This window comes from Bos indicus x Bos taurus, chromosome 13, assembly GCF_003369695.1.
Source record: "Bos indicus x Bos taurus breed Angus x Brahman F1 hybrid chromosome 13, Bos_hybrid_MaternalHap_v2.0, whole genome shotgun sequence".
Lineage (NCBI taxonomy): Eukaryota > Metazoa > Chordata > Mammalia > Artiodactyla > Bovidae > Bos > Bos indicus x Bos taurus.
The window spans coordinates 38,386,003-38,397,372 of NC_040088.1; the positions used below are offsets into that span (position 1 = coordinate 38,386,003).

General features: G+C 45.7%; 1 long non-coding RNA gene across 1 annotated transcript; it reads left to right on the forward strand.

Annotated features, from left to right (window-relative positions):
• Positions 1-1,312: 1,312 nt before the first annotated feature.
• Positions 1,313-10,966, forward strand: LOC113903396. The gene is made up of 2 exons (XR_003514095.1): positions 1,313-1,982; positions 9,373-10,966. It is a non-coding gene; the product is annotated as an uncharacterized LOC113903396 (long non-coding RNA).
• The last annotated feature ends 404 nt before the right edge of the window (positions 10,967-11,370 follow it).

Genomic DNA, 11,370 nt, shown 5'->3' on the forward strand with positions numbered 1-11,370 from the left:
CTAGATAGCATATTAAAAAGCAGAGACATTACATTGCCAACAAAGGTCCATCCAGTCAAAGCTATGGTTATTCCAGTAGTCATGTATGGATGTGAGAGTTGGACTAAGAGAAAGCTGAGCGCTGAAGAATTAATGCTTTTGAACTGTGGTGTTGGAGAAGACTCTTGAGAGTCCCTTGGACTGCAAGGAGATCCAACCAGTCCATTCTGAAGGAGATCAGTCCTGAATATTCATTGGAAGGACTGATGCTGAAGCTGAAATTCCAATACCTTGGCCACCTGATGTGAAGAACTGACTCATTTGAGAAAACCTTGGGAAAGATTAAAGGTGGGAGAAGAAGGGGATGACAGAGGATGAGATGGTTGGATGGCATCACTGACTTGATGGACATGAGTTTGTATAAACCCCGGGAGTTGGTGATGGACAGGGAAGCCTGGCGTGCTGCAGTCCATGGGGTCGCAAAGAGTCAGACATGACTGAGCCACTGAACTGAACTGAACCGAACCAGGTAAACAGGCAGCTTAAATAAACCTAGTTATGGTTAATGATTTTCTTTTTCTAAAAGGCTGTTTAAAAAAATCAAAGGGGCCTTATCTTACTTTATTTGGCCACTTGAACAGGGAGATTTCCGTGCCCACAGAAGCACACAAGCCATAAGCCCCTGTGCAGAGAGCAGTTTCAGAAGCCCGGCTGAGTCCGGACTGGCTCCTCGAGTGACTGTCCTCGGGCCTCAGGAGCCCCACTCCCAGGAATCCAACTTCACAAACAGCTGAAATGCAGGAAGCAGGGAGGTGGAGAGAAGGATCAATGATTTGCTTCAGAGGAAAAAAAATAAGAATTCTTATATGTGCCACCATTTTTTTCATAAGAAAAAGCAATAAACATTAATGAATAATTAAAAGGATGGTTACCTGGGATCAACCCAGCTTAGAGAACGAAGGCGTTGTATATATAACAAAGTTTCCTGTTTTAATAAGAGCGGGAGAAGGAGGAACGGGGTACTCCCAGCTGGAAGGATGGCCCTGGGCTCCTCTGACTAGATTCTAGGAAACTGGGCTCAGGAGACCAGGGCCACCCCTGCCCCACCTCCATCCCCTGCAGATGAGGTGCCCACGGCTGCTTCTGCATGCTTGCTTTCCTTACAAAAACATCTGACAAATGTCTCCAAGGTGAATCAATGTATTAAAAAAAAGCACTGGGCCAAGGAATTGGGGCTGGGCTGTGCCTGTGCTTTTCTTGAGGGCAGGGCAGGTGATGGTGAACAGAGCTGGGTGCAGAAGGAACCAGGCTCCAGTCCTGCCCTGTCGCTGCTAAACGTGAGCTGCTGATGGTGGGCCTGTGACTCAGGACTGCACTTCATATCTGCATGTGAGACCTGGAGGGGGGCATTGAGTAGAAATTAAACACAGGGCAGGTAGAAAGCTCAGGTAGAAACTGTGGCTTGTTTGAGCTCAGTAACTGAAAGCTGTCTTCACTGTCCTAATTCCATGGCCCAGCAGATAGGTCACGGGGAATCACATGGGCAAAGATCCAGAGCCGAGGCAGAAACCCCAGCGCCAAAGATACAGGACGCTCAGAGACAATACCGCCCAGCCTGGGTGCAGCACTCTGCCCTCACGTCTGGAGGTTCTCAACGCTTTGTGAACAAAGGAGCCTCCATTTCCACTTTGCTCTGAGCCCCACAACTCTGGGGAGTTTTTCACGGCAAGAAAGAGAAGGTGCCAGCTTTGCACCCAGCCGTCTGGCCTCGAAGCCCAGCCTTCTCATCTCAGCGGCTCATGAGGACCTCTGCAAGATGGAGGAAACTGACCCCGGAGCAGACCCGGCCCCAGCCAGCTCAGTATCAGTCCCGGTCTCTGCTGGACTGGCCTTCACGATCCAGAACGAGTTCAGGGCTAGATCAGAGCTTCCTGGCGTCGTGGCTGCAGCTGGTGTGGTGAAAGGGCTGGTGCTTGGAAAGGAGACGAGTGCTTGAGCAGAGGGTGAGTCATTCTCCGTTTACTCAAGAGGAGCTTAGGTGGGGATTACTGAGGGCAGCAGGAGGTGCGGAAAACTCCTTCAAGTGCTTTCCAAATATTTTAGGCTCAGGAAAATCCAAAGCCTTTTGTGCCAATGGCTTTTTCACTTTTAGGCTGAAAGCCACGTTTATTTAAAGAGAAATGTAATGTAATCCACATATTCATCAGTATCGTTTGTCAGTTGCTGTTACTATAAATGTCCTAATGTTCTGAGCTTTTTTTTTTTTTTTTTTTTTGCTGCAAATCACACATAAAATTCTCCTTAGATATTTTATGATGCACAATATTTATGTTAATATCCTAAGGAAGTTAATACATCGCCTTTCCTTACATCTTTTGCTGAAGTTATGTGACATTTGGGCTCTGTAACCCATCGTTGGATAGAGCAGTCTCAGAGTTGCCTCCCCAAGATGGGCCTCATCCCCCTGCTTTCCAGATATACTCTCCAAATCCCCCCAATATCTGTATAATTGCACCCCCTATCTCAAGGTTAGTGAAAGTATCAGGACTTGTGAGACCAATGGAACTACGGGTTTCTAACAATGACTCCTGGAATTCATTTGCAATTTTGTACATTTTTTTTCTGGTGTTTTAAGATGATTAAATGATAATTTTAAAGAACAGACCCATGGTTTTAGTTACATTTTAGTGAATTGGATAAGTTTGTTCTGAGTGTTTAAATGTGGGTGTACTATTTAAGGACCCTGGATTATTTAGTAGATTATAAGGTTCATAAGGTTAATTAACTGAATATGTAAAATGCATGGCCTGCCTCACTGGTGCAGCTCAGCCCTCAGCTGACAAGCATGTCAGGGATACGCAGCATCCTTGTAGATTTGTCAGAGGATGCAGAGTGGCAGGTAGCTGGGTCTCTGTGAGACTGACCCAAAGAGGAAAACGTTATTATGACTGGTTCCTGAAGCAGTTTACTGTGGAAAATCAGTGTTTCAAGGAAGATTTGTAAGTGTTCTACCAAGTGGAGCTTTGAGGTCAAGTTAGGGAAGGAAAGTGTGGGGCGACCTGTCTTCTAGGCACACGTGAGGCAGTTAGCACATCCCAGACACTGCCCAGAGACAACGGGGTTCACAAACACCATTCAGGATTTCCTTGAAATCACCTTGAAAAAAATAAAAAAGAGGAATGAGTAAAATGACTTTAATAACATGTTTAACCCAGAATCTTAACTCCTCAACATGTAATCAATATTATAAAACATTAATTTACACCATTTTCATACTAAGAAATGCGGTGTCCATCTTTGCTCCAGGCCCATCTCCATCTGGATTAGCCATGGTTCACATTGACCCTGTGGGGCATGGCGGCCCTTCATTGGGTAAACCTACTGTTTAATGCCCACTGCTTCACACATGTGATTGACTTGAGCAATCTCAGCCATTCCCGACACACTCATCCGCTTTGATTTGGAAAACTACCCGTGCTTCATGAGACCCTCCAGTGCACTGAGCTTGTCTCAAGGAAGCCATGCCACGCTGGAATTTATGAAGTCAGAACTCAGAATCCATCTGACCCCATCCTGCAGTTCCCTTTGCTCTTCAGGCATCAACCACTTTGCTGAGAAACCTGGCTTTCTGTGTTGCCCTCGGCAGCTGTGTGGTCCCCAAGGAGCGGTCCTTCCCATCAAACTTCCTTGCTCCCTGCAGGTCCCCACCAGGCCATCAGGAGCTGCAACAGGAGGCCCAGGCCCTTGCTCAGATGTTGAGTTCCCTTATAAGGATGCACCCAGCATGAAGTGCGGACACCGCACCATGGGCACCCAGTATGGAAGGACAGGGGCACTCCTCCTCCAGGCCTGAGGATGACCAGCTCCACCTGGGCCCAGCAGACAACGCGCATCATGGAGGAAGGTTTATACTATGAGCATGACATCCCTATAGCTATGGGCTGCTTTCTAAGCAGATGAATCCAGCGTAATTAAAGAAAAAGTCATGGAGAGACTCACTTCACAGATCCAGAGATCTGAGTGTGACCAAGGTTTCCCCAGTAGGAGAAACCTCACAGGCCAGAACCCTCTGGAAACTGGAGAGTCTTTTCTTTTTTTTTTTCTTGTTCTGTATCTGTTCTTTTTTTTTTTTTCCTAATTTTATTTTATTTTTAAACTTTACATAATTGTATTAGTTTTGCCAAATATCAAAATGAATCCGCCACAGGTATACATGTGTTCCCCATCCCGAACCCTCCTCCCTCCTCCCTCCCCATACCATCCCTCTGGGCCGTCCCAGTGCACCAGCCCCAAGCATCCAGCATCGTGCATCGAACCTGGACTGGCAACTCGTTTCCTACATGATATTTTACATGTTTCAATGCCATTCTCCCAAATCTTCCCACCCTCTCCCTCTCCCACAGAGTCCATAAGACTGTTCTATACATCAGTGTCTCTTTTGCTGTCTCGTACACCGGGTTATTGTTACCATCTTTCTAAATTCCATATATATGCGTTAGAATACTGTATTTATGTTTTTCCTTGTGGCTTACTTCACTCTGTATAATAGGCTCCAGTTTCATCCACCTCATTAGAACTGATTCAAATGTATTCTTTTTAATGGCTGAGTAATACTCCATTGTGTATATGTACCACAGCTTTCTTATCCATTCATCTGCTGATGGACATCTAGGTTGCTTCCATGTCCTGGCTATTATAAACAGTGCTGCGATGAACATTGGGGTACACGTGTCTCTTTCCCTTCTGGTTTCCTCAGTGTGTATGCCCAGCAGTGGGATTGCTGGATCATAAGGCAGTTCTATTTCCAGTTTTTTTAAGGAATCTCCACACTGTTCTCCATAGTGGCTGTACTAGTTTGCATTCCCACCAACAGTGTAAGAGGGTTCCCTTTTCTCCACACCCTCTCCAGCATTTATTATTTGTAGACTTTTGGATCGCAGCCATTCTGACTGGTGTGAAATGGTACCTCATAGTGGTTTTGATTTGCATTTCTCTGATAATGAGTGATGTTGAGCATCTTTTCATGTGTTTGTTAGCCATCTGTATGTCTTCTTTGGAGAAATGTCTATTTAGTTCTTTGGCCCATTTTTTGATTGGGTCGTTTATTTTTCTGGAGTTGAGCTGTAGGAGTTGCTTGTATATTTTTGAGATTAGTTGTTTGTCGGTTGCTTCATTTGCTATTATTTTCTCCCATTCTGAAGGCTGTCTTTTCACCTTGCTAATAGTTTCCTTTTCTAAAAGTACTCCTCGTGGGGGCTCCCCTGGTGGCTCAGTGGTAAGGAATCTGCCTGCCAATGCAGAAGACACGGATTCACCTCCTGGTCCAGGAAGATCCAACATGCTGTGGACCAACTGAACCCATTCATGCTCCACAGCCCGTGGGCCTAGAGCCTGTGCCCCCTGATGAGAGAAGCCATTACCATGAGAAATTGATGTACCACAACCAAGAGTAGCCCCCACTCACTGCAATTAGAGAAAAGCCTGCCCAGTAACAAAGACCCAGCATGGCCATAAATAAGTACAATTATTTTTAAAAAGCTCTTTGTATATATGTATGTATATTACCGAACCACTTTGCTCTACACCTGAAACGCGGTGTTGTAAATCAATTGTACTTCATAGCCAAAAATGCTCCTTGACCCAGAGGAAATACAATGAGGCTGCTAAACCAGTGGAAAAAGAAGAAACTGGTCTCATATGGTGGGAGGGGCGTGAGGGGAAGATTGAATAATAGGATGACTCAGTTGCTAATGATCCTGATTCAGTCATTTTCTGCTTAAAAGGGCACTTCGACCTTTTCAAGCCCAAATATATGTTTCTTGACAGAAGGCCGCTCTGTGCAGAAGCTGCAGAAGCTCAGATCTATCAAGAACTCTGATAGATGGATCCTAAACCCAGTGGGGGTGGGGGTTGGCACTGCGATTATTAATTGAGTCAATGATCTATTTTATCTGACACTACGTGTACATGCACACAACGCATAAATTACACAAAACAATTCCAACATGGTTAATGAACTTGCCCTAAGGCTAATAAAGAAAAACGCTTAGCTAGGTCCTTCTATTTATTTTTTTCTGTATGCGTAACAGCATTTTATTTAATAGCATTAATGAAGTTGAAGGACCATCTGTATTAAAATATAAAGACTGTCTTTAGACTGTGTGTCAGCAGAAGTGACGGGCCCAGGTACCAGTCGGGTGAAGATGCCCTGAGATGACACATGTGGCTCCACAGGGTCTCTCTGACCCAGGTGCTCTAGGTAGGGAAGAGCAATCATGTGGCTGGGGAGTGGTGCTCTCCCCCAGTGGGCAGTGCTTGCAAGGCCTGTCATTACAGTGGACACAGCTTGTTTCCCCAAACGATCTTGGTGTCAGATGCCCAGAGTTTATTTCCAGCAGGGCTGGGAACTGGTCACTCGGGCTTAGAGAACTCACTTAGCTTGTGTCACTCTTGTCTTAGAATGGGGACACCAGCTCTTGCCACTCCCAGTCTGGGTGAGAATCAAATGAAGTGACAGACACAAAGCTCCAGGCACAAGACTGACAACTGGTCAACACATAAACCCGTGAGAGTAACAAACCATCCAGGGCGGTAATACAACAGCTAAGTTGTTTGATCAGTTTAGTCGCTCATCATATCTGGCTCTTTGTGACCCCGTGGACCGCAGCACACCAGGCCTCCCTGTCCATCACCAACACCCAGAGTTTACTCAGACTCATGTCCATTGAGTCGGTGATGCCATCCAAACATCTCATCTTCTGTCATCCCCTTCTCTTCCCACCTTCAATCTTTCCCAGCATCAGGGTCTTTTCCAACAAGATCTTCTCATCTTTGTGGCCAAAGTTTGGAGTTTGATGTTTGATAAAGAAGTTCAAACACCCGTGTGTGGGGCTGATTGCCATAAATGCCTTAGTGAAAAAATAAAGTATTACCAGCAGCCAATAAGCACATCTGGAGATGCTCACCATCATTAATCCTTGCTGCTGCTGCTGCTAAGTTGCTTCAGTTGTGTCCGACTCTGCGCGACCCCATAGATGGCAGCCCACCAGGCTCCCCTGTCCCTGGGATTCTCCAGGCAAGAACACTGGAGTGGGTTGCCATTTCCTTCTCCAGTGCATGAAAGTGAAAAGTGAAAGTGAAGTTGCTCAGTCGTGTCTGACTCTTGGTGACCCCATGCACTGCAGCCCACCAGGCTCCTCTGTCCATGGGATTTTCCAGGCAAGAGTACTGGAGTGGGGTGCCATTGCCTTCTCCGCACTAAACGTTAGGGAAATGCAAATCAAAACCACAATGAGACAGCCATCCACACTCACCAGGAAGCTAACTATCAAAAGACCAGAAAGTACAAGTGTTGACAATGACATGGAGAAACTGGACTCCTGTGTGCTGTTGCTGGGATGTAAACTGGTGCACCCTCTGTGGATGCCAGTGTGAAGGTTCTCCACAGGATTATCTCATGATGGAGCAACTCCACTTGTGGGGTTTCAACCAAAAGAACTGAAAGCAGGGATTTGAACAGATTTCTGAACACCTATCTTCAAGGCAGTGTTATATACAATAGCCAAGAGGAGAACCCAGCTTCTCGCAACTGCCTGTCTCTTTTCATCATACTACCTTTTCCAGGGCAGCCAGACATGTATGTGACCAGTGATCCAATAAGTACTGACATCCCATGATCTCATATTTGTGTAGAGAGCACTGTCACACACTTTTCAAATTACAGCTGATCTCAGAGACTTCATATGAGGGGTCAGGTACATTTTCTTACTTTTCAGAGGACGAATGACTTCATTCCCATTAGGAGAGTTATGATCTGTGCTGTGCACATGAAGATCAGGTCCATTTACTTGACTGTGAATCTGTACGTTCACACCTTTAACAAGGAGTTGACGCTGTTAAACGTGGTGGGGACACAGCAAAGGATGTTATTTTGCCCCTAAGAACCCTACCATCTGATGAAAGCAAATTATACCTTTTTAACTGGTTACTGGAGATGAGCACAGGATGGGGAGGAGATGGCAAACCAGCTGCCCTCGGTAAAAGCAGAACAGATGTGACAAGAGAAAGCTTACCTATCTTTGTTTTTTTTTTAAAAAAAAACTATTCGTCAGGGCTACCCTGAAGCTTAGGAACAGAAGCAAGATTTTGGAAGGTCTTCTAAGCTGACTCTTTTTCATCTCCATGGACTGCAGCCTGCCAGGCTCCTCTGTCCATTTAATTCTCTAGGCAAGAATATTGGAGTGGGTCCAGTTCAGTTCAATTCAGTCGCTCAGTCATGTCTGACTCTTTGCAACCCCATGGACTGCAGCACACTAGGCTTCCCTGTCCATCATCAACTCCTGGAGCTTACTCGAACTCATGTCCATCAAGTTGGTGATGCCATCCAACCATCTCACACTCTGCTGTCCCCTTCTCTCCCAATCATTCCCAGCATCAGGGTCTTTTCAAATGAGTCAGTTCTTCGCATCAGGTGGCCAAAGTATTGGAGTTTTGGCTTCAGCATCAGTCCTTCCAATGAATATTCAGTACTGATTTCCTTTAGGATGGACTGGCTGGATCTCCTTGTCATCTAAGGGATTCTCAAAAGTTTTCTCCAACATCACAGTTCAAAGACATCAGTTCTGTGGCGCTCAACCTTTTTTATTGTCCAACTCTCTCATCCGTGCATGACTACTGGAAAAACCATAGCTTTGTCTAGATGGAATTTTGTCGCCAAAGTAATGTCTCTGTTTTTTGATATACTGTCTAGGTTTGTCATAGCTTTTCTTCCAAGAAGCAAGTGTCTTTTACTTTCATGGCTACAGTCAACATCTGCAGTGATTTTGGAGCCTAAGAAAATAAAATGTGTTACTGTTTCCATTGTTTCCCCATCTACTTGTCATGAGGTAGATTGACATTTCCTTCTCCAGAGGATCTTCCCAACCCAGGGATTGAAACTGTATCTCCTGCTTGGCAAGCAAATTCTTTACCATCTGAGCCACCAGGGATCCCCTCAAAGATTTACTTTAAGAAAAATTATATTTAAGAGAAAATTTGTTTAATATTATGAGTGAAAAACCTTGGTAAAAACTGAAAAGAATATACACTGGATTTTATTTATTTTTAAACATTAACAGAAAGCATTCTAAATATTTTGCTTTATGTAGTCTTTAACTTTTATATAAAAAAGGAATATTTTATTTCCATGTTGTCAGTCAAGAGTTGTCCCCTGGAGAGCTGCAGTGATGTATGTGGCCGACAAAGGGTAGTAAGTTAGAATGTACTGGACTGACCTGATGACAATGTCCAGAATGTAAGCCATTTTGTTTAATCAATAAGCCATTTCTAAGTCTTGCTTGTCATCAGTATTGCCTGGGAGAACTTCTCATTTTGTTTTGTGTTTTTCATCTACAGATTCTACCTCTCGTGTCCCATATCTTCTGAATCAGAATCTGGGGGTGGTGCATGCTGTGGGGACCTGGGAATATGTGTTTCTTAAGAGAAAGGAATGGAATGAAAGAAAAAGCACTTCTCCAGAGATTCTGATGGAAATCCAGCCTCAGAAACTATCCGTTCAGATGACAAGACTACTGTCAAGCCTGCTATCCATGTCCTCGCTGAAGACAGAGCGGGAGGGCACACATCTCTGAGCTGCACACCTGGGCAGAGCGGTGCACACAGGAGAAGAGCAGTGTTCTCGCTGTGGCTCACGTTTCAGCAAGTGGCCTCTTTCTCCACTTACACTGGGGGAAGGATCATTCAGATGGTGGGACAGGTCAGTCTGAATTTTACCATGCTACAATTTCCCAGGGTGGTGAACAGAAACATCTGGAAAGAAAACAGCTGTTTTGGGCAATTTTCCCCCCAAATCAAATCTTCACAGACGGAGAACATGACCACCTTGTGCCGCCATATTCCTGAACTTTAAGGACTGTCTGTTCTGTTACTTTTGTTTGAAACTGTAAGGAAATAAAGTTAAGAACAGTGATGCTATACATACTGACAGTCTGTCTCCCTGACTGAACCTGAGTTGGACTCCTCTGAGACCTCTTCTGGACCAGGCCCAGATGCCACTCTGACCCTGGGCTGCTCAGATCAGTTTCGGGAAGAGTCCTGATGGGTCAGTTTAGTGAAAATGTCCCACCATCGACATGTGATTGAATTCCTCATCCTCCACCCTGGATGTGTTACCGCCCTCGTTACCAACCACTGCCGGCCTTGTGCAAGATTCCTGTTGAGTTGTTCTAGCAAGAACCTCCGGCCCAGAACTCCCTATGTGCCTCTTTTACTGGAGGTGGGCCCAACTTCTCTAATGGAGAACCTCACGTCAGTGGTCTTCTTTACCACATTCAGCAAGTGTCAGAGAGCAAGTTTCTGGATGATACTCAAGTAGAACCTCACACTGGGTAGGGGCATCAGTGCTCCTAACATGTTGCCTGGAAATGTTCAGCTCTTCTGCAGGCTTCCTTTTGTACCCAGAGATCTATGTGAGCCAGGAGCTGCAGGAAGGAGAGAAGATACTGAGGGAAAACCATGATGATTTAGCTTGGGACACACTGAATCTGGACTTCGAGCAAGGAGGTATCTGGGGATATTTAACAGGCATCTGAAGCCCAAGTACAAGCCAACAAAGAGGCCGAGATGAGAAATGGACCCCCAAGAGCTGTCCCCTGGAGAGGTGCAGTGATGCACGTGGCCAACTGTGTCTGTGGAGGAGGGTGGTGCCCACACCTCCCAGATGAACATCACCAGGACACCCTGTGGCCTCTGGAGGTGGGGGTATCTGAGCAAGAGGGTATCAGAAGGACTCCTGGGACTGGGCTTGTGGTAGGTGATTTTGGGGATGGTTGAAGGATGTGAGGTCCATTCTGGACTGGGTGCTGTCATGGGGCAGGGATCATTTTATGCCTGGGGTTTCACAAATCTTACCTGGAAGCAGAGCAGACGATAGCAGGACTAAAGCTGTAACCAATAAAGAAGAAGTAGTCTTTCCTATTCTCCAGGAAAATGGCATAGTTGGTTCTTTTTGTGTCTGATATGAAGCTTGCATTTTCCAGTATTTGGAACTAACCACATGGAGGTCTTGGTTTCGTCCTGCTGCATCCTGGTCTTGAGGTGGCCTGGATTGATGGGGACACTCAGTGTAGCTGCCATACTCACGGGGAGACCAGTAACACCCATGACAAGTCCCAGAGCTGGTCCAGACTGGCAGGAGGAGGCAGATGGAAGGTTCAAAACAGTATCTTGGTCCCTCTCCCTACCCTTTAAAGACAATATGAGGCTTTCCTGGTGGCTCAGTGGTAAAGAATTTGCCTGCCAGTTCAGGACATGTAGGTTTGATCCCCGATCTGGGAAGATCCCCATGGAGAAGGAAATGGCAACCCACTCCAGTATTCCTACGGGAAATCCCAT